At 40.9% G+C, this 24,486-nt stretch overlaps 1 protein-coding gene across 1 annotated transcript in view; it reads left to right on the top strand.

The window, feature by feature from the left end:
• stau2 (staufen double-stranded RNA binding protein 2) overlaps positions 1–24,486 on the top strand; it is a 109,371-nt gene that overhangs the window by 77,542 nt on the left and 7,343 nt on the right. The window lies entirely within an intron of this gene.

The following is a 24,486-nucleotide window of genomic DNA, read 5'->3' as shown; positions in this document are numbered from 1 at the left end:
AAGGGTCCAGTGTAATGTGTTAAAACATCAAAGTCAAACTCAGTGTTTCAAACAAACTAACAATCAAGGCCATTGACTACCAGCTTCAGTGTTCTGCAGAGAAAGTCATGTCAGTCAAAGAAGTCCAGTCGCTTTGAGGAGACTGATAACATGATGTAACAAATCCATAACAGACCCTGCCATGTTTTCATGCTCTCTAGCATACTTCTTTTATTAACCGGTTGCTGTTACAAACACATGGCTGCAGCTTTTCGGCTCGCAGCCGAACATACACACCAACAACAACAACAACAACAACAACACAGTCAGGACACAGCACAGATTTTAATGCACGGGAGGCGTGATGAGCTGATGCAGCTCTGGTGTGTCAGCCTCCCTGCAGCAGTGCTACAGAGCACACCCCGCCACATACCCCCATCACCCGACTGAGTCTTTTTTAAGTTGCTTAAAATGTATTTTGATGCATCCACAGCAGTATGACGCTTCTGTGCTGATCCTTGTGTTTACTTTGTCAAACTGGGGGGTTTCCTACCATAACACATTTTAAGAAGTACATTGACTATAGATATATCCACTTTAAAAAAACTGAAATATATTTCTTCCTACGTTTATATATTTATAAAGCGCTCTGAGTTGACCAAATCTTCCTGTGGACTGTAATCAATGATCCTTCATGGCAATTAAATTGGATTTTTATGGCTCCATAACAGTGACCGCCGTGGCCCGAGCGTTTATGCTTTTGGTTGCCTGTCCATCCAAATCTGGTGAACATGATATCTCTTGGATGGCCTTGATGTATTTTAGTCACATTTGGCTCAGATGGTCACTTGGACTAAAGTCAGGGCTGAATAGATTTTGGTGGTCAAAGTCCAAGGTCACTGTGATCTCAAGTCTACCCCTTGTGAAGGGGATATCTAAGACACCTGCAGAGTGTTCATTACAAATGACACTACATCTGGCAAAAATGTGTACTTGGACTCATGGACAAACTGATTTTTAAATCTGGTGGTCATTGGTAATGGTTACAGTGACCTGACCAAAAAAAAAAAAAAAGTTTTTTTCCAATGTAAGAATTAATTTGACAATTGTAAAAACATTTCACAGAAATATGAAATAGCAAGAAATGAAATAATGATATTTTATAGTTAGTTCACTGGTTAGCAGTGCTACAGAATCAGTACAATCAAGTTGGTTTTTCCAGTTGAATCTAATACTGATAGTCATGCTTGTGAAAGATAACATATCAAATATTATAAACAGATACTTGTAATAATCAAGTATCTTATTAAAGACATTTGACAGTTAAATCAAAGACTTTATCCATCCAAAAATCGGATCAAGAAGTTGAGTACATATTAAACTGTAAATATCATTAGCTAATCTTGATTTTCTATTATTTTTTGCAATAATAATAAAAAATAAACTGCAACTGTCCCACTATGTTATCAGATGGGCTTCCTTTCCTGGTGCAGTCAAGTGTACCGTATGCTGTATATGGTGTACTATATAGGACGTATTGTGAGACTTTGACAGGTCTCATCCTCTAATTAACAGAGAATCTCTGCTTTTATTATTAATCACCAGGGTGTTAGACCCACCCGTGTTAATATTCACTCACTGCATTTCGTCCCGACAGCTTTAGTTTTTCTATCCATCAAAAATAATCCTCGTCCACAAATCTGATTAAACTTATGGCAGACCCTGTCATTCTCTCTCCCTCCCTCCCTCTCTAGTTTTCTCGCTCACTCTCTTTCGCATACTCACTGCATTCAGAAGGAGGTTCTTTGTCTTGTGTTGCCCAAGCAGAAAACCAGTTGCTTACAATCTATCATCTAAACATAGGACGCCTCTTTGTTCAGCAGTCTTCAAAGCTTTAATAAAGGGCCTGGTCGGCCCCGATTGGGCCAGCTGACAGGGGGATAGTGTCGCCACCGCTAACTGAGAGCCAAGCCAATATAGGCCAGGCAGGTCTGCGTCCCTGGGACCTGTTGTTGCCAGGAGCACTGGGGCATGACCGACTGTTAGAGAAAGCCTTTCTTTTCCTCTTCTCAGTACAGTGAAGAGTATGACCACAAAGGGAGCACCTAACAATAAGGGGTTACCCCCAGCAGCCCTTCAGTCCACAACACTTTAACAATTCTGAAGGCATCACACATTTGGATGGCTTTACCATAGACCATTTTCCATCACAGGAACTAGCAGGTCATATTAGGGTGTCATGCTCCTTTTTTACATGTTCCAACCATGGAAGCTATCCCTGTATGACCTCTTTATGGGCTGTTTCCGTGGTGGGAAAAAGTATAAATTCCAGGATAAGTAGCTCTGAGCGCCCCTGAAGTACTACTAGGCAAGACTCAATGCTGAGACAGCACTTAAAAAAAAAACAGTAAGGCAATGCAACAATCAGCAACACAACAACTATATTTGTTCCCTCAGTCATCCTGTTTTTATGGACTCACAGTTCCATGCTTACATCAATGACGTCAAATTATTTAAATGTTAGTTAAAGCAAAATTATGACGTCACATGTGTTTCTTGTTGAAGCCCTGTTACAATTGAAGCAGAAAAGCTGAAAGAGCCAATTAGTCAGTTCCTGTAAACGTGCATGTGACTTAGTGGCTGCACCTGACTTACTTATAAGTTATTGTAAAAGGTCTCCTAGTTCATTTTAGGCATGCGCTTTCATAAATTCAGATTGATTTGCCAATTACTAAGTGAGTGAGTGAGCTATGTGTCCCCTAGGCCAAATGCCTCAGCACCCACTCACAGGCACTCTCATCTCACAATTTAATATGTACATTTAAAGATTGTAAATCTGATGAGATGGAACTGGGAATCTCAGCGCTAAGACCTGATAAAAAACTTTTCCTGGAGCCTCTCTCTGTTGCTGCACACACAAAATTACCACAGTGACATGCGGTGACTCAATTTATGATCTCGCTGGGAATTTCCTGCAGTGTTATCCGCACTCTGGTGGAGGTTTATGTCTACTAGGCCAGAGTAACTGATAAAGATCCACAGCCAGAGGAAATCCTCTCCATACTTCTCTGCCCATGATGTTAAAGGAAAGATATGCATGATACAGAGTACAGTTATGAAGGAGTTTGCAAACACAAAATAGAGTTGAAAAAACCCCATAGTACTCATTTTCTATTTGTGTTTGCATGGTTCTGGCATTTCAGGCTTTACTTAGGTTTTTGAACAAGCGCATGTCCATAAATGAGGTGTTAAATAAAAGGAAGATTAGTGATTAGGGTTTAATGATAGATTCCTTTATTTAATATGGAGGAACAGCTTAGGCACACATGAGCTGAGAAATCAGATATAATGTATTCTTTTAAAAGTACCATAACCCTGTTTTCTAAGTCACATAAAAGCAAGGATAAATTAACATGTTATTAAGATCAGGTGTATCAGGTGATCCTGAACCCTCCCTTAGTTACTCTGTAATAGCCTAGGCTGCTGGGGGCTTCCCATGATGCACTGTTTCTTCTTCTCTCACCTCTTTTCACTCTCTGTGTTTGTTCACCACTCTGCATTTAATCATTAGGTAATTTTAATCCCTCTCTCTTCCTTAGTGTGTCTTTTGTCCTTTCTCACTCCCAGCTAGTTGTAGGAGATAGGTGCCCCTTCGTGAGCCTGTTTCTGAAAAAGGTTGCTTCCTGTTAAAAGGGAGTTTTTCCTTCCTACTGTTGCCAAGTGCTTGCTCACAGGGGGTCATTGGATTGTTGGGGTTTCTCTTTATTGTTCTATAGTCTTTACATGATCAAAAAAGCACTGTGAGGAGACTGTTGTTGTGTTGTGGTTTTATACTGTATTAATTCATTTTAGTTAAATTAGATTTGCTTGGTTAAATTCACATTCAAACAGCTTTTATCTCACTTCCAAAAACAAATAACAGGCTCCGTAACATACTGTATTTAGACATATTTTTGATAGGACTACATGCTTTCTGGACAGGCTGATTCCTGTGTTTGTTCTTCAGAGCTGAACTAACTCTTCTGGCAGTCCCTCTGTGGCGGCAGTGGGACACCAGGGGGGCCGAGGCCCTCTGGTCTGAGTGTAAGGTGTCGCTGGTCCAACATGAGTGGCCTGCAATCGAAGATGACAGGGTGACTGTTGTCTGCCACCAGACTCTTGTGTGTGTCTATGTGCATTTGGTTGTGTGTGGGATTGCTTTGCGTGCAGTAATGTCCTCAGCTGAGCCACCCTAGGTCCCAGGAGCCCTGTCTCCCAGATTGTCAGCTGTGACTGTTTGGGTTTCCTGCAGCAAAGGCACTTTTTGGCTGCTTTGATGTGACACATTGACTATAATCTGTTAGGATTAAAATGTGTTGCAGACATTCTTTCAGGTAATGAGGGCCACTTTTTTCTGGATTTGTTTGGTTATTAAGTTGTACCAGTTTTTCCAGGTATTCCTTAACAATTTATCATGAAGCTGTGATGCAAAGTTTTGCATAAGTGGTTCATTATTTGCTGAGCCAGTGCTTTTATTCCCAATTCATTCCACGCCAGGGTTACAGTAGGTAAACACTGTTTTCTTGCTCTCTTGACCATTTTTGTTCGTTTATACCACAGAAAATGTAACAGTTCTGGTAAAATTGACTGGGAATCTGATCGTGCTCTGGCAGAGCAATGATATTGGAACAAAGGATGAAAGGGCAGAGCTATAAGGAGCCCGTTTAGGGACTCTAAATGTTACACACATTCCTGTCTTTGTTTACATGAAATGTGTTGAAAAGGCTTGGATTCATGTTTGACCCAAGTGAGTATGGAATAGGCTACAGCATGACCACTGCAGATGCCTGAAACCTCTACTTTGATTTATATTTTTAAAATGTATATATTTAAAAAGGAAGTTGCCTTTTAAGGCAGTGAATACAACACTTACTACAGTGCTAGTGGATAGTTTCTTGGTTGCATTTAAGGGCTGGTAATCACTATTATAAACCCATGTTTACTGTGTTTAAGTTAGGAGAAAAAAGCTGAAAGTAACGAAGTATAGTGGAAGATAGTAGGATAACTGCTGGCATGGTCTTCAGAGATCCCCCGTGGAGCTCAGGGGAACAGCAGGAGAGGGAGCTGCAGAGGGCCAGAGGTTGTACAAGCCTTGTGTTTGAAGTCTTCCTCCCTGACTGCAGTGCAGACGTTACCCCAAGCTGTGCTCCTCTCAGGGGGTCCTCTGGAGTGTTACCCAACCAGGCTGGCAGCTGTTGAACAGCTTCTTCTCCCTGCTTATCTGTCTTAGCTGTCTCCTCTTTATGTGCCAGTGTTTTGTAACCAAAACCAGCACCTGGACATATCCTAAATCACTGAATGTGGAGAACACAGGGCACACTGGTCTGTCACTCAGACATCGAAACACCAATCACCTGAATGAGGACTGGAGACAGTTTTTAATTAAACGTATTAAATGTGTATAGTAACTGATTGCCTGCATGGAGGGTTTTTTTGGTGGAACTAAAGAAAAGGAGATTTTTAGTTGTGGTTTCACTTGTGACGTGATCAAAAATGACAGGAAGATAGATAAATTTCAATCAGCTGGAGTAACACAGTGTCCTGCCCTGATTCTATACTTACATGCCAGTCGCCCATCAAGGACCAGTTTCTGAGCCAGGAAGACCCTGGTTCGATTGTGTTTTTGTCGCTTTTTCTGGCAAACAACATCCTGACACAAAATTTGGGTCATTTCAGAACAAAATAAATGACGCCATAAATATTTGGCTGATATCAAGTCACGGCTGAGTGTAATGATCCAAAAATTTGGCTTGCAGGAGAATTGGTCTGTTGCTTCTGTTAACTGGGTCAGTTGAAGAACTCATCAGCTAGAAATGCAAGTATTGTTTACACTACGTTATTGCGAGTCACTGCAGACCACTATTGCATATTTGGGTTGGATGTCTTTTTCTTTATATAGTACATAATGAGACCTGGACTTTGTTTAGTCTTAAGCTCTACATTGTTGTGCCTAGCCAAAAACAGCAAGTGGAAAATAAACTTATTGCAGTTGCTGGTTTATAGAAAAATTACCTGTCTTAGCAGTCACCAACATCAAGCAATACAACCCTCACCCAGAAGCTACCTGAACATTTAGAGATTACTACAGGTGGTGCCCGTAGGTTCCTCTAAAGGTTCTGCAGAACCTAAATCCTGCTAAGGAAAAGCTCATACCTTACATTCACACTGTCAGACGTATCCAAACCATGATTATCCCCTTACCCATCACCACCCTTTCCCTACCCCAGAGAGAGACAAAGCGAAGTATCTATAGAGCGATCCATCATTCCTGCCTGTCTTCCCACTTGCCCTCCTCAGGAAACACCTTTCAGACCAGGAGATTAGAGTGTGACGGGAAGAGAGAAGAGCAGTGAAAGAATGATGGAGGAGGAAGAGGAAGGTGTAAATGATTAAGAGGGAAAGGCTAGAGAAGAACTGCAGAGAAACTGATTAACTGGGCAAACAAAAGACTGTTGAGGCAAGGAATGAGAAAATGGGAGATACAAGTGTCTTTTTTCGCTACCTAGAGAACGCCAGTAGGAATAAACATGAACTTGCCCATTAGGGGACTTGTTGATATCTCCTAGTGGCCTCTTGGAACATTAGCAAAGCTTTTAAGGGTAGACATCAGCCATTTTCACACATGCACTATAACCTTGAACCTTTCTAGACATTATGTGAGAAAGTTGTATGTATGTGTAAACAATACAAGTCTGCTCCAGTAGACTTGTATCATTTACAAACTCATTTGCCACAACAGTTAATGTGTGATAAGTCTTTTTAACATGGAAGATTTTGCTGGGAGACCTTGACACGTACCACCAATGTAAACATTGTAGTTCAAGCTCCCCCAGACACACACCAAACCACAAAGCTGCTCTGTATTGGCTTGGAAAATGGCCCCAAGGCAATGGCTTAGACCCATTTCCCCTTGTGGGACTAATAAAGGTATATCAAATCAAATCAACTCCCCGGATTCCAATTCGATTGTGCATCCCACAGATTTGCCAAAACAAGCTAATCTGTTTTGATTTTTGATTTATTTATTTTTTGGTCAATTGATTAGTCCATTATTTAGCAAATTGTTTTTGTTCCACTACAGTGGAGAAGAATGTACTCAAAAAGCTGCACTATGGTCCTCGGGCCAATCAGATTTTCACTTCAAAGTAATCTAAGTAAAAAGAATGGACTGCCATTAATAGAGCAATTTTCTAGTAATAGAGACCATATTTGTACTATATGTTTTAAAACATTTTATCTACCTCATGTCCACAGCCAGTTTAAAATCGCTATTTCACCTAACACCAATGTCTTTGGGCTGCCCACACAGAACACCCCACTCAGGGTTAGAACCAAGAACCATCTTGCTGTGAGGCAATAGTGCTAACCACAAAATCTGTTAGCTATTCACTTATCCACAAGGGGTCGCCACAGCAGATGCATTTGATTTGGCCAATTTTTTACGCCAGATGCCCTTCGTTACATAGCCTATCCGGGAATTTGAGTGTTTTCCTAGTGACCATCACTGAACTAACCGTCATCCATGCTTTGGGAATATATGAGCCTGGTTCTGGTTTCACCAAGTGCTTGCTAAAAAGGAGCCGTCTGTGTTATCGTAGGGTTTTTACCTTTGCAAATACAAAGCATCTCGAGGCAACTATTGTGATTTGACACTATATAAAATTGAATTGAATAATTAATATGTACTAGTAATAACACATTTATGGATGACTGCACGTCCAGAAACACAGTTTACCCACAAGTGCTAGCAAAACATATGATAACTTCTGTTCCAAAACTAAAATTAAAAAGGCCTGCGTTTCAGGCTGTCAGCACGTGTTAGTAAGGTATGAGCTACAAAGTAATTTGACACGTTTTAGTACAATTTTTAGATACTCACATAAAGGCATTAGTGGAATTTTCGCTCGCAGATAGTGTTACTGTGCCTGCCAATCTGGATTACATTCCATTGCTTGGAGTGTCTCTGAAACTGGAGTTTTGGAGATATAATACACTTTGAGAGCAAATAACGTTAAGAGTGAGATCCTTTCTCTTAGCCGATTTGTCATTCTGTCATATATTGGCTTTTTTTGCGCAAATAACCTTTTTAATCAAAATTCTGTCAAAAAGAATAATTTATGTTTTTATTGAAATGAATTGTTCTCCCAGACCAGTGTGACTACTTTAGAACAAGCAAAGGTGCCGGATTCATTATCACATTCACGGTGAGAGGAGCAAGATGTTTTGGCAGTGACTTTGCAGCCTTCAGGGGCGTCAGGTTTTGCGCGTGATTTCTCACGCACACAAATTAGGTGCGGATAAAGGTTTGTAAAGCAGTCGCACCTTCTTTCACTCGGCACCTCTGTGGGAGGTAAAGGAGAGCTGGGCTACCCACTGCTCTTTGTAGCGTCTTTTGCTCATTAGCTTCATGTCATTTGATACTGAGTGATAGCTCGCTTTGCTGAAAAGGTCCCCAAGATAAGGACCATGCATTTAATCTTTTCCTCTGCTCTGCAATCTTTCAGTAACAATGTGCGAGATGTGTCATCTGTGGGGACATCACCTTTTTCTAATGGCAGCACAGTGATGTTTTACTCCTCAAAGGTTAATATTTCTCCTCCGTTTAATAATCTGTGTTATGCAAGCTGTTTCACCGAATCCACTTATGCTTTGTTGACCTAATATACAAGCCACACAGCAGTAGAGTGATGCCAAGAAGACATTTTCAGAGCTTCAGCCTTCCTCTGTCTATTTGAGCTCTTTGGAAATAATCCATTTGGTGCACAGTTGTGACAGTGATGTGCATTAATCATCCTAATCTCTTCATCCACTGCCATCCAGGCCAATGTCTTACGACATAGATAAAACACAAACCAACATTGAAACTGTCAGTCTCATCCTGTCCTTGGAAAGTTGCAAAATATACCAAACTCCTATTGTTCAAGGAAAATCTCTGGATTTAAAATAAAATCCTTTGACTTGATATGGAACGACACTTCTTGTGGTTAAAAAGACTTAAAGAAAAAAAGAATTAATCATCGCAGGACTGCTCCAAAACCATATCACACCCTGACAGTAATTGCAGGCATACATGTCTATCTCACAAGCATAAATACAATCACACACACACATAGACAAACACACATGCTGCACAATGACCTGTATTATGAGTTGTAATTATGCTCTTTGTTGCTTTCCTGACTTGATGAAATCTGATCTCCGAGATGCGTACACCCTATTTGTTTGCAACGGTTGTTTTTGATTCCCACTGAATACTGTGTCATTATTTACCGAAATTACTGGCATTCAGGTTTTGTTGACAGCTTCTTGGGGGGGGAGCAGAAGTCGAGGTTCCTCCTGCCTTATACAGAATTACCAGTGATTTGTTTTATCCAATCTACTTAAGTGTTCAGCTGCAAATAACGAAACCTCTAGCGGTGATCAGTGTGTCTGGATGTGTACTGAGTTATGGAAATGACCGTAGCAATTGGGGAATGTTATTCTGTCTGTCTGAGTCCCACCACCACAGCCACCTCCCCCTCATCCCGATGTGAACAAATTCTCAGGCCTCTAGCAACAGACATTTTGAAACACTCAAAACAACAGTCCCATAGGAGGTTAACACCACTTACAATTAAGGTGTCACTTACCCCTGTGGTTTAACACTTTCTGTGTGTGTGTGTGTGTGTGTGTGTGTGTGTGTGTGTGTGTGTGTGTGTGTGTGTGTGTGTGTGTGCCTGCCCGCCTCCTAACAGTATCTTCGTGATCTACTAAATCTCCTCTGTAAATAAAGTCACAAGTGACAACTTGTGTTCTGTTTTATATGCAAATTCAGCCCAGCCCTTTGCATTTAAAGGAGATAAGGAAAGATTAAGCAAACCACACTGTCACTACATAAATGTGAGCGGAAGAGGCTACAGTGGCAAGTGAAACATGGGCATTCGCTCTTTTTTGTTAAGGCTGATGAGCCCCTATTTTGCACATCTTAGCAACCAATGTGCCTCCTCTTTTCTCTTCAATATGACTTCTATCATATGCTCTGCATCCTGCACCAAGTTAAATATCTGATTGATCAAATACTAATGTGATTCTGATCTACTGGTAATTCAAATGACTCTATACTGAATTGTTTGAAAGTCACAAATAATGGGTAATGGGCACAACTGCTGTCCAATATTGAAAGGGCTGAGACTACAAGATATCTTTGGTTAATATGTTTGTCACTGTGTCAGATTAGGCAATTATAGAGCCATAAACATTACCGACATTACTGAATACACACTGCTCCCCTACAGGGCTTTTTTTTATGATTTTATTTTGTCATTCTTTTATTTGCTGGAGATAATGACACGATTTGCTTGTAGACAACTGCTATGTTCTTGTTTTGAAAGTGTAGTTGCTGTCTTTTCCTATCACTGCCTGCTCTAAAGAGCGTCTGCGAGCTGGAAAGCTTCTTGCCTATAACAGGCTCTAGTTAGAGAAACCTTCCAGGTTGACCTGGTTCATGTGTTGCTACACCAAGAGCAAAACAAAGACTGCTGTCAGCTGTGGTAGAGCGTTGGCAGTCCGTGAATGGTCCAAATACCTGTAGAGTCGATGGAGGCAGTGTACAAAGTCTGTGGTACCAGTCTTTGGGCTAGTCTTGCTCGTGCTGCTGTCAAGCCATCAGCCAGTTGCTGAGTAGAGCGGAGTTATAACATTCAAAGAGCTGAAGTTGAGCTGGGTGTTAAAAACAATGGAACATGCAGCATGCAACACTGCAGCCACTGTCTGGGCTTTTCATGCTGTATTTTTTCTTTTTTGGATGTTTTGTTGTGCTTTTTTTCACACAGTTTTTTCTCCATTAAAATCCGCTGTAGCACTCTTTCCTTTTCCAGTCTAGTTGTCAACCAATCAAGCACAGTGTCATCCACATCCAGCATTATGCACTTGGGATTTTGGGGGACTGCATGGGAACATGTTAGCGTTAGGTGAAAACCCCTTTCTTTAGGCTTTTGCTGGGGAAAAGCTTATATGTCTTTGTGTATGCATATGCAAAGGAACATAATTGCAGGGCAATGAATTACATATATACAGCAGCTTTTATTGATTTTATGGGGACTGAGATTAAAGATAAAAAACCCCATCTACCATCATTTCTTAATCTCACTCATTAACAACTTATATCATAATTAAATTGTTAAAGCTTCCTTTTTATGGATAGCGCTGTATGATTGCATGATGGCAGGGACCTTAAATTTCCCACAGACATGTCATCTCCTTGAAATTGCTTTTCTGCTCTAGAGATGCTACTAGGTAATTTTTATTACGTGTGAAGAGCATTGATTCCCCATATTCCAGTGTTTGTTTGTTTTTACTAAGCTAGGTTAATCACTGACTCTGGTTATATAAAGACATTTTCACACATGCAATGCAGCTCTGGACTTCACTAGAGGTCACACAATGTAGCTGCATGTGAGAAAGAAAATGTCAGTTTGATACTCTCATGTATCATCTTTGTGATGTCTGTTGGACCCCTCGGGAGACTACACATTTAATTGTTCGTTTTTCTAGCAACATGAAGTGAACTATATCCTGTTGTGTGCTATATGTTAGAAATGACTACTTCAGATAGTGTACTATGCTTGGAGGATGTTCAGAGATATGATAGAAAATGTTATTTAATTGCTGAACAGTCTGGCTTATTGAAGCATAACTCAATTTTTTTAAATGATTTTAATTTATGGCATTTTTTAAGAGGAAAATTTTTTTTAAATCAAAGCTTAATATGCAAAATAGTCCGATGTTAAAAGTGTGTGTTTGCATATCTTAAGAAGCTGTTGCACCTGATCGATTTAATGGAAGAACAGCCCCAACAAGAGAGCTGTCAGCTGAAACGCTCAAAGGGTTGTACAACTCTTTTAAGATGGAAACCCAGCAGAGTGTGGCAAGAGATGCTGGTTGTTCCCAGTCAGCTGTGTCTAAAACATGGTACAGGCAAAACGGGAAGATTACGAAAGGAAGATCTCAAAGCATCTGGACAGAAAACTCAAAGCAATATGTCCTGAAAATGGAAAATTGCACAACAAAAGAAATGAAAAGCAAATGGTCAGAAACAGGAGTCAGTGCCTGTGACAAAAACAGTGCTAACAACAGAAGAAAAAAAGGTTTTAGTGGGCCAAAGAGAAACAGTCATTGACTGTGATTTGATGAAGCACTATTCAGTGATGAATTACAGATCTGCGTTATCCAGAGAGTTGATGCTAGAGCTTTTAACTTGTGCTTTTCCAGTGAAATATATAAGATGCAAAGAAGAAGTAGCTAATTTCTCCTTTCAATTATATTATTGGGTTGCTTATATGGCTGGTAAAAGGGGAGAGATGGCAAGCGTGACCTCAAGGGATAAGGCATAACTGCTGGTTACCAAGGGGTTAGTGACAGCTCTGTGAATGAGGCTTCAGCAACCACGAGCAACCAGTTAGGGAATGCTAATTTTTCTGTAGTGACTGGTGGTTGCCAGGCGGTTGCAACTGGTCTGTAGGACTGTGTGACTGGAGAATTATGTTTTTTAAGGAGTAGACTCCATACCTCAAACAGTTTAGCCCATTATGAAAGAAAGTGCTAATTGTAATCTTTTTGTTGATTAGTTTTAAAGTTTGATCAAAGGCGTTCTTATATGCTCGCTTTACAAATGTGTGTCTCTTTAGAAACTATATTATTTCATTGTTTCCTTTTATGATGTATATGAATGCTTACTACAACAATAAGCTGCAGTCCAGAAAAAAATATTTTAAATCCATATGTTACTCATCTGTGTTTTGCTGTGATTATTTCCACTAAAGGAAACCGCAGTGTTATTATCTCAGCGATTGCATGTACTTCTGCAGAATGTACACCTCGATTTACCACAAGGGAGGGAATTATGTTTTGATTGCAGTTCTATAAGTGCATTGTAAACTGTGTGTGTTCAGTAGAGGAAGTTGTTTTATCTATTTCATTTGCAAATGCCCACATGCACATATATGCACGCATCTTGTTTGAGTGATGCAGTTAATGGCTTTCCCCAAACTGGTGTGGTTTATTGGAGATGCTTTCAAATAGGAGCTTTAATTCAGCACAGTTGGTACATAAACCTTTGTTTTTTGGTTCCCACTTTCCCTCAGGGACCCCTTCCATTCTTCTATTCCTGATTTCCCTCTCCTTCTCTCTGAACCCAAACTCGTTCCCTTTTTTTTTGCTCTCTGCTTCTCTGTCTGTCTTTCTCTCTTTGAGTCTCACACTGACTCCCACGTACACTTCTCCCTTGTGTCCAGTGAGTAAACGTGGAACCGTGTGAGCTTTCAGAAGGACTTTGAAATGAGACATAGCTAGGACATCAGAGGACCCTGACACTCTCAATGAAGCCTACTTGATTTATAAGTGAGCAGAGAGTGTTGCTGGTGGTGGTGGAGGGGGGGAAGTGTTTCCAGAGGCACACAAGGCCACAAGGTCCTCCATTAGTACCTTGACCCCTGCTTCATGGGACCAACCACTGCACAGGAGAAGACAGGAGTAGAAGAATAGAGGGATAGGGGTACTTGGTGAAGGGGGTGGAGGGGTCTTTTTTACATAAGAAAGTCTGTTATTTACATTTTCACCACAGAGAAGACAGCACAAATGAGAAACCCTACCTCGATCATTTGTCAGTGGCCTGCTGTGTCCTGACTCTGACGTCTGTTACTTGTACCTGATCCCTCACTCAGACCTGTCTCTGCTCCCTGTTTTACGATTCTACTCACTGTTTTACTGTTCACCATCTAATTAGCTGTGTCTTAATACACATAAAAACACAGCACAGTCTTGGTGTTTACTGTCTGTTTGCCATGCTGTAAAAATGTGTGAGTTTGCTCATAAAAACTTGCCCACAGATAAGTCCTCACTTTCATTTAATGGGCAAGATCAAAGCGTTGATAACGAATAACAGATTATAGCCTTTGTATTGTGCAGCTGCATAAAAGTTAACACTGATAGACTTATTTAGTTTGGCTATACCAGACAATGCTTTTAATTGTGTTCTTTATTTTATGAAAAGCTTCATTTTAAGGAAGTTTGTGACTAAGCAAAACATTTACAGTGTTCACATTTTAACCAAATTACATTCTAGTGTTGTACTTATCCACCAAGTATCGGTGCAATATACAGGCATGGGAAAAAAGCACACAGATCTGAGGTTTTCACTAATAAAAATTATCTTATTATTATTTATTTACCGTTGGTGTGAGGTGTTAATGCAGATTTGCTGTGGTTGCATGATTTATGCCCAGAGTGGCCAGACATTTCTACTTTGGTCTCATCTTTTCAAAAGACATTTTGTAGTTTCTTCAGACACAACTTTACCAACCTTAGCCGTGCTGCTTCTTTTTAGAGAAAAGAGGCTTTTTCCTGGCAACCCTCCTAAGCAAGCCATACTTATCTTTAACATTTAACAAGCTCAATGAGGCCTGTAAAGTCTAAGATCTAGTTCCTGGGTCTTTTGCAATTTCTCTAAGCATTGCACTGTCTGATCTAGCAGCACCTTGCATCTGCTTACCATAATTTCTATTGAAGCAGTAAAGGTGTGCTTAGTTTTTCACCTACAGCTGCATTTTAGCTTAGTTTTTTGTCAAATAATGTCAAAGTGCAGTGCATGTTGTTGTTCAGCTGAAGTATTTACCCAACTTTAACTTGTAAAGACCAGACAATGTTTTTTATTATGTCCTGACACATAAAACCTTAGAAATGAAGGAGGGTGTACTTTCTTTTTACCATGACGGTATACTATACATATACAGATAGGGATAAACAGAGACATAGAAATCCCTTCCCTTTGGAAAACATTGTGTCATGCTGCTTTTATGTTGTGTGTAAGGCTATTCTATGTTTGCTTATTACGTCACCTACTGTGTGTTTGGCTTTTGCTCATGTATGTGCTTGCAATTGGAGTCCATAACATTGTTTTTTTTCTGTAGAGGTCGGTTTCATGTTGTTTGTGACAGGCCTGCCAGCTATATGCTAACTTGGCAGATGCATTAGGCTAACATTTAAAAGTCTTTTATTCTCTTCTAGTTCCATCTTTGGCTAGTTTATGTGGCCCCTCAACCAATTCATCAGAAAACCAGCCTTTTAGGGAAAGCCTGCCTCTTGATATAAGCATGCTGGAATTTATTGTTTTCTGTAAACATGCCTTATACATAATCTGTCTTCTCAATACACACTGCCAGTTGCCATAGGAACAAAGTAGGGTTTTCATAACACATGAAGGGCTAAGGCATGATGGGTCTCAGTCGCTCCTGTCACACAGTGAGTTTCAGGCCCAGCTCAGTATTTCTTTGGATTTTAGTGTAAGATAAAAATGTCTGTCTTCTTCTTATGATTCTAATGAAAAACACTCACCAGCTTTGTGGGGATCCATTGCAAATTATAAAGCAGCACAACAGGTTTTAAAGATGGGTCCCTTGTGTGTAGTAGGTGATTAAAGTCCAAAAAGGAGCTGAGGGAGCAACAAAGCACAAGAGACAAGAGGAAGAATGTGTAAAACGCTGTCTGACTCCATGTCCTCTCTTGTTACCGGATGTCCTTGTCCAGCAAACATGTATCCGCATAAACACTGCTGTCTCTAACACAAAAATATAAAAAGGCTCATGATGGAGGGTCGAGGATTATTACATACAGCTGGTTTCTGTCACTATATAGCCTAAGCACATCTTCTACTCTGTATCTTAACCCTTTCATATACTGCTAATATTCACGCCTACAAGCTTCTCCTGAAAAGGCAGCAAGTTATAAAGCTTAAAAATCATTTTTTTCTAATGTATGTAGCACCATTTCAGAACAATTTCCTGTATACAACCACTGAGAAAGCCTCATCAATGACTGGCTATCTGTGAACTATTGGGAATTTTTGATAATATTAAATATCAGTGTGTCAGTTTTGTCACAATCGACAGTTTTCAGCATAATTTTAAAGTTTTGATTATACTCTGACACACCAACAGCTTGACACATGACGGCCAAAGTTGTTGGCAGGGGCACATGCGCAGTTGGTGCGTTGTAAAGTCTCTACGATCGAGTCCACACAATCCCCCCAAAAATGGCAGACACGCAGACATCAACACGGATCCTCATATTCACCAACTAATGACAAAATGTATGTCACTTGGATTCAGTTGTAGTAAGTGATTTGCTTTATTTTGGTCTCTTACATAAATAAACTATATGGGCAAAAGTACTGGGCCACCTAGTCGTTACGACTACAGGAGATGCTCATTCATGGAAACTGGGGGTGAGCCTCAAAATTATATCACAATATTTCAAGAACATTTGCGATAATAGTATTTCTTACGATGTGGTCAGGGGTGGGGGTGCAGGCAGCAACATTTAAAGTGTGAGTAAATGAGCTTCTGTCACTGATGACTCACTGGCTATTTCAAACTGGGAATTTGTTGCCACATGGTGCCGGTAGCAGTAAGCAGTATAAAGCAGTAAACCTTATAGTGCAGTAGTAGTGACTCAACAATATATCTAGTGATACAGCAGAAGTCAAAAGTAGCACAGTTACTGTTTGCCCCAGACATTTTACGTAGTAAGTATAAGAATAACTGCTTAATGCTTTAGTTCAGCGGTCCCCAATCCCCGGCCCACGGAGTCGTTTGGTACCAGGCCGCGTGAGTTGAGGCTCGGGTGTGAAATTCATGGTTTTCAGGGTTTTTATCAGGTTTTAGCGTTATTTTTGAAATAGTTTTTAGCGGACATAAACCGGTCCGTGGCGCCAAAAAGTGTGGGGACCGCTGCTTTAGTTAAGTAACTAAAGTAACTTAACCTTGTGACTCGTCAGGAGCCTGTGCAATGTTTTCAATCATAACACTGAAAAATAATTCGTATCTTCGGTCAGACTTTTTAGCCAGCTGCTTAAAGCTGTGCTTTTTTACAATCTAACTGCATCAGTAATTTCCCTGCACTGGTTACTCTTCCTAAATGATGTCCACCTAGCAAGTGAAGCTAGTGATGCTTGGTTGAGTCATTTGTTTACTTTTGAGTCGCTCATCATTAGCTCCTAGTGTGGCCTCCTTCATAGCCTGGTTGTAGTTGACAGTTTGTTTTTGCCTCAATTGTTGTTGATTCCACATTTAGAGGAAATTTTGCAAAGCATTGTCTGTTGGAGGTTGTTAAATTAGCTCACACACTGGGGGACTTAAACACTGAAGGTGATATGATACTTTTATATCATGTAAAAATTTATACCAGTATTATCACAGTCAGTATAATATGGCATAGCCCTTATGGAAAACCACACTATGAAGCTCCCAGCCCACAGGTTTAGTGCTGATGTTAATGCCAGACAAGGTTGTTGAGTCAGCATGACAACTTTTACATGCTGTGGGCCTGAACGTTTGGAGACTCTGTAACTTTACATGGTCTGCCGCTATGTGGCTTAGTAGCTGTGGCTCCTAAACTCTTCTGTTTCACAATAATACAGTTGATCATGGAAGCTCTACAAATGAAGAAATTTTATAGACTGGCTTATTGCAATGAAAGCATCCTGTTACAATACTTCAGTGGAATTCAGTGACCTTTTTAGAAAGACCTATTCTTTCACAAATGTTTCACAGCATTGTGTCTGCATAGCAGTGGAAGCTATTTGCTAATAATTTTGCCAAAATGAAGCTTGTATAACATGAAAACTCGTGGTGCTAGCACAGAGACCTGTAAACCCCAATTTATGTGTTTCAACACACGATCATTTACATGAACTAATTGGAATCTGAATTTCATAAATTTGACTTAAATTAGCATAGTACCAGTTTATTTAATCCTACTGATGTGTTCTGGTCTTTGAAATCTAGGACAAGTTATTGACCATTGCTGTTTGTGTGCTACAGTACAACATGCTATAAATCCGAACTGAAAACACTCAAATAATTTCTGTGTAAGTGTTCATGTAATTCATTTGTTTATTTTAAAGATTTCATGTAGTAAGTTAGATGTAATGGTATACTGTTGGAGTTTTTAAGTAAAGATTAAATTCTAACATTTTTCAAATCCTGCAGCACCTTTTCACAAAGATAGATTGGTTACATGTAAATGACACTGGAACATCCTTGACCAGTGTACTTGGTATGGTGTATAAAATACAAATAGGCATTATCAATATTTCTGAAGCTGCTGTACTTGACAATGCAGCTGTTAGATTTGAGGGAACGTTTTTTATTGACTTGTTTTGGGGCGATCGTGGCTCAAGAGTTGGCAGTTTGTCTTGTAATCAGAAGGTTGCCGGTTCGAGCCCCGGCTCGGACAGTCTCGGTCGTTGTGTCCTTGGGCAAGACACTTTACCCGTTGCCTACCGGTAGTGGTCAGAGGGCCCGGTGGCGCCAGTGTTTGGCAGCCTCGCCTCTGTCAGTGTGGCTACAATGTAGCTTGCCATCACCAGTGTGTGAATGGGTGGATGACTGATTGTGTAAAGCGCTTTGGGGTCCTTAGGGACTAGTAAAGCGCTATACAAATACAGGCCATTTACCATTTGTTTTCTCTAATAGTTTTTGTATTTCTAAAGAGCTCATGTAGTCAAGTAAATGGATGCAATGCTCAACAAACCTTTATCTCCTATATCCCTACAAAAAAAACTTGGAGTTGTTTTCCTGCATTAACAGTTAACTATTAACTGTCCCGACCGATCTGCGTCGGAACAAAATAGATAGTGTGATTAACAGCAATGATCAGGTTCATTGACAAGCCAAATGAGTGTAATAATAAACTAAACTAAACCTGCATGCTTGTTAGTCAACTGCTATAATCACTTTATGTGTGCCAAGCATTCAGTTAGATAAAAATGTAAAATGAGGTCGAGAACAAACACAATGAATATAACCTTTTAATGTTTTGGGTGTAAATTCAAAGAGTAATGCTTTAGAATGAGTCACAGTATAACTATATTTAGGTTTTGGGATGATTAATAACTTTAAGTCTCTATCAGTCTTGCACTCAAGTTCTCTTTTTGTTCCTAAACTGTTAAAAAATTTCGTAACTCAAGGTATAGGAGTTTTTAACTTGCATGAAGTTACTGTCCTGATGACTCATCTTACCCAACTTCTCATTTGTCTGAACCATTTTTAATACAAACAGGATATTAGCTTCTATCACTTATCCCACAATGAAGAAATAATTGGACTACAATTTAAATTGGGAGGGCTGATAACAGCGAGCAATGCTCTTTGACATCCACCCTGATATCCTCAATAGAGATTGATTTGTTTCATGTGGTATCTCTGCTAAGGTTATTATCTATGCAAATTGTGGATGCGATTAAGACCTTGGATCCTACCTCTTGTGTTTGAGCTTCCACCCTGCACGTAGGAAAGGTCTTTTTCCTTTGGTTGTGTAGCAACAACCACAACTATTACATTTGCATCCCCACCCTCGTACCACTGCCCACTTTAACTTGTCTGTGCACTTCATCACCAAGCAAACAGTGTGAGTTTGTCATTTTAAAACCCACACACTGAGAATTGGCAGGGAGACAGCTGTTGAAAGGATCCATCTTTGACAGTCAGATCGAAAGGAAAGGTAGATTAGCCCGCAGAAAAGAGAGAAATGGGACGTCTCTTGGGGCCGATCACTATCTCTGCGTTGATAAGAGAGCGAGTGCCTGAAGGCTGGCTTTCCTTCCCACCGCTTTTTGTGCCTTCCCCAGAGCAATTTGAGTCCAATTGTCCAGGATTATAGAAGCTGCTCCCTCTGGCATAGAAAGGTGGATCCCTGCAGGTGGAGACGGGGTGATGTAACTCTGTTTTGCAGTCAGCGGGGAAACCTGATAGAAATGGATGGTTAGGTGCTGTTTTCCAAGCCTCCCACCATGACTTTACTATAATCCCAGACAAGGAACTTGAGAAAGACATTTTATGAAAATCTCAACTTCCCAGTACTTTGAAAGACTTACAATCAGAGGTTTTTTTTATTTGTGTCATCCACATAGGCATGCCATTAACATTATGAATCAAATAATCTCAGTTCATTGAATGAATCATAAAAGAATAGTCCATCCAGATGGTCTCATTATCCAGGTTGTGTCTGTATGGTGGTTTTTTCTCCATAAAAATTCAAGGCATCTACGTTTTAGGGAACTTTCATCTTAGTCAGTGGTCAGGTTGGTGAGTCACCGGCCTTGAGGCTGTTTTTTTGACAGACTGAGTATCTTCACAGGCAGTAGTCCCGTCACTAATGCATTCCACACGCTCTGTGTCTCATCCAAAGGAGAATTTAGTCAGTGTTTCATTAACAATCACTGAGTAATTTGGCAGACGTACACAGGTTCTCTTGAGTAAACCATTCTCACTGAAAATGTGTCCCTACCTTCATTTTATTGGAAATGTAAGTTTCTCTGCTGTGTCAGAGACTCTTGATGGCAGTTGCTTATCATTGGTAAATGGTAAATGGTAAATGGCCTGTATTTATATAGCGCTTTATTAGTCCCTAAGGACCCCAAAGCGCTTTACATATCCAGTCATCCACCCATTCACACACACATTCACACACTGGTGATGGCAGCCACCCTGGGGCGCACTGACAGAGGCGAGGCTGCCGGACACTGGCGCCACCGGGCCCTCTGACCACCACCAGTAGGCAACGGGTGAAGTGTCTTGCCCAAGGACACAACGACCGAGACTGTCCGAGCCGGGGCTCGAACCGGCAACCTTCCAATTACAAGGCGAACTCCTAACTCTTGAGCCACGATCGCCCCATCATTGACCTAGATTGGATTATAGTGAAGGCAAAGGACTGGTATACTACACACAACAGCACAGAAATGCAACTGACTGGTGTTTTTATGTTTTTAAGGAAAATTGTGACTTCCAGTTAAAATTTTAATCTGTTCTCTATTTATATGTATGTATGCATGCACAATGTTAGAATAAAGAATTCTAGCAGAATACTAAATAATATAATTCTTTCTTCTTTTGCAAGCCATATATACTGAACGGTTCATACAGGCTGGATAGTGCTAACAGTTTAAAAATAGTGCTAGCAGTTTTATCTGCTTCATGCGGCTTCTGCTGATGTAATGTTATCGTATCAAAAATAACTGAGCCCAGTGATAAAATTCCTTGAAAAGTTATATCGTGGCAAAGTTAACTCAGTCTTATCACAGAGCCCGTCTGTATCTGCTTATCCTCTAAGATGCTTTGCTGACAAGGCAGAAGTATGGTATGCTGAGGTGATTCTGCCCCTCGCCCTTTGCCCATATGTTTTGTATTTACGCCCTAGGAGGTGCCATGCTCAGCAGCGCGGTGGTGGAAGGGGATAAAGCAGGCCTCTCTGGCCCAAATGACGCATGACATGGTGCTGCGCCCCGGGCCCTTATTTATGGCTTCCCATGTCAGCAGAGGCTTGCTCCCCTGGGGAGCCCCACAGCCGTTATCCGCTAACTTAGCTCAGCCAGTCCTCAGGGCTAATATCACGCCTGGAAGATGCACAAAGGGAAACACTATCCACTCCCGGAATTCAGATCAGCATAATGTGGAAGCATGCACATGTGACCGAGTCGTACGGAGAAATCAAATTGAATTCCTCATAGAGAAGGTTTTTTTTAGCTGTCACATCACAATTGCTACACTGTTGGAAAGAAGCAAACCCACATACATGAAGTGCTACTTCAGAGGAATTAACGTCATATCAGGCTGAAGCTAGGCCACTGCCAGGCACACACTGCCTCTTTTATTCATGCCTCTGATGTGGGAAAGGATGTGAAATCTGGAGAGAGAGTGAGGAAGAGGTTTGGTGTGTGGATCTGAATACATTTTCTCTGTAGTTACTCAAGAATCCATGTACATATCACACCGCATTAACAAATAGAAGCATACACTGCCAGCCCTCATGCACACACAGGTGTTCTGCACGAGCTGTCCCGGAATGTTCCAGTGATCCCTGTCCAGGGTTTTGATGTGGGTAGAGGAAAAAGGAAAGAATTTAGCGGAAAACGAAAGCCAAGGGATGAGATGAAGCCGAGGAGTAGATGGCAGATATTTAAGAAAAAGAGAAGAGAGGGTCTGCAAAGTATATCTGACAGAATTTATTGGAGATCAGAGGAAGGTTTGACGTGATGACATGATGGTAACAACAGGGTTAACAAAGGACAAAAAAAGATGGCTGGGGTTTTCTCTTCCCGGGTATCTCATATTTCTTTCTGCTTTGAGGAATGAGCGCAAAAAAAGGGAGCACTGTCAAGGTTTTATGTGGCCTTTTGAAAACAGAACAAACCCTCTACAGAACAATATATCCAGCCTCAGAACTTCTCCGACATGAGCGCACTCATTTTCTCAACTTCCCAGGTCCTCCCTGTAAAACACCCTGTTTGATATCCACTCTGGTCATTGTTTAGTCTAGTGGATATCCCTTAGATCATCTTCATCAGCAGCTGTCCTGCATCCCCTTTATGTTCTTTGCGTCCCCATCTCATAGCAGCCCCAGAACAGTCACCTGTCGTCAATTTTGAAGCATTACTAAGATTGGGCATGTTTTTTTGTGGGATGAGAGGATGAAGGGTTATTGCACTATTGAACAAACAAAAGCGAACAGTTTGAGTTACAGTTCGTCCACCCCATCGCAGTCTCAAGTTCTTCAATGAAACTGGAAGTGCTTGTGTAACAATGCTGTGGTTTGTGTATAACAGGGGTGTGTGTAGTGGTACTTGGTAGAAGTGAGGAAGTGTGTCTTGGCTAATATTGTTCCTGTAAGCGATGCAGCGCTCCAATTTCTGCCCATAATTATTATTATTTGTCGAGCAGCTCATGAATGATTTCAGTTTTGGTTTCATTTCAGGTTAGTCTCTCACGCTTAATGGGTTTTATTTTGGTATGCATGTTGGCGTAGCAGCTTGGGGTGGATTGTAGTCTTAAGAACAGGAAGAATTTGTGTTTTTTCCTTTTAAATGACACATGGTTTAGACCAGGGGTCCCCAATCCCAGTCCACGAGGGCCGGTGTCCCTCCAGGTTTTAGATGCGTCCTTGATCCATCACAGCTGATTTAAATGGATAAATTACCTTCTCAACATGTCTTGAAGTTCTCCAGAGGCATGATAATGAGCTAATCATGTGATTCAGGTGTGTTGACCCAGGGTGAGATCTAAAACCTGCAGGGACACAGGCCCTCGTGGACTGGGATTGGAGACCCCTGGTTTAGATAATGAAGCCTGATCAAAGTGAGAATGGGAGTGTGGTGGGGTGTGGTTTGTGGCTCAGCTGCAGGGGAGGGGTGGTTGACTCTGATTCTCATAGAATGGACTTGAGATTAGAAAAGGGTTATTTGTGCTGGACTGCGCAGAACCAGAACAAAGCCTTTTCTTGGTTAAAAGGGAGACACTTCAGTACTCTGTGGATTATCTCAGAGTGTACTGATGACTGGACTGTCATCTTGCCTTCTGTAGAGCATAAACAGGATCTTATCTGATAACCCAACAGAATGAAAAAAACTAGGCAAATGTTTTCTTTCAGAATACGTGCAGAAAGCAAACATGCAAGACTGAATGATATGCTGGTGGTCTTCACCTAATTGGGGCCTCCTTGGTGTCTTTGATGGCTGCTAAAGGTCAGAGAATGAAGTGATGGAGATTCAAAGTCTGAAAACGCTGATCCCTGGTTCTCAGCATTCTGCTGTGTCTTCTCTTTGTTCCCCAGATTGTCTATATTGCTTCTCTGAAACTCAGTTGTCTAGTAGTGAGAGCTGATACAGGGGTCTGATTTGTCAGGGTCAATGTGATCCAACGATCCATCAGATCTGACATGCTGATGCGGTAGACTCCTCTGGGACTTGAACTTTGTTTGGCTAAGCCGCTGATGGAAGCGTAGCCTCTGTCGGTGAAGCTATTAAGAGCGCAGCAGGCCCAGAAAAATGAGCCACCCTTGTCACTCCACATCAGGAGCTCAGCCACGGTTACAGATCCTCCTCAGACCTGTCACATTCAACCAGTGTTTGTCTAAGCCTTTGAACTCGGGACTGCTAGATAGATAGATGGATGAGCTCATGTGTGAAGTGCTTTTGGGGTTCTTCAGGTTGGCTACCAGGCTTGCATTAATGATGGGTGCTGGCTTGTTATCTAAAGCTAGAGCAAATAAAGAGGAATAACTGGAATAACTGGAGTGGTTTCCCTGTAGATTCGACAAACTGTGCTTCAAACGTCCAAACATTTGAAGAACACCCGAATGGAAATACACACACAATGCACAGGATGTTTAGTAATTGCAGAAAGTACACAGGAGACACCAGTGTTTTACATCTCTATGACTGTGAGGTAAAAAGAGTATAATGCTGTTTTCTTGGGATTGATAATTTACCCAGTTAGCCAATGTCATAAATAAATATATGATTAAAACTCTTTAAGCTCTTTTTCAAACCATCTTATAACATCTTACCAGCCAAAAATTGATATGACACAACAAACAGTTACCAGGCACCAATGCAGTATGTGTCCTCTGATTTGCAGATCAGCCCAACCCAACTGA

This window comes from Aulonocara stuartgranti (assembly GCF_965226115.1).
Source record: "Aulonocara stuartgranti genome assembly, chromosome: 9".
Taxonomy (NCBI): domain Eukaryota; kingdom Metazoa; phylum Chordata; class Actinopteri; order Cichliformes; family Cichlidae; genus Aulonocara; species Aulonocara stuartgranti.
This window is presented reverse-complemented; position numbering and strand designations above follow the sequence as displayed.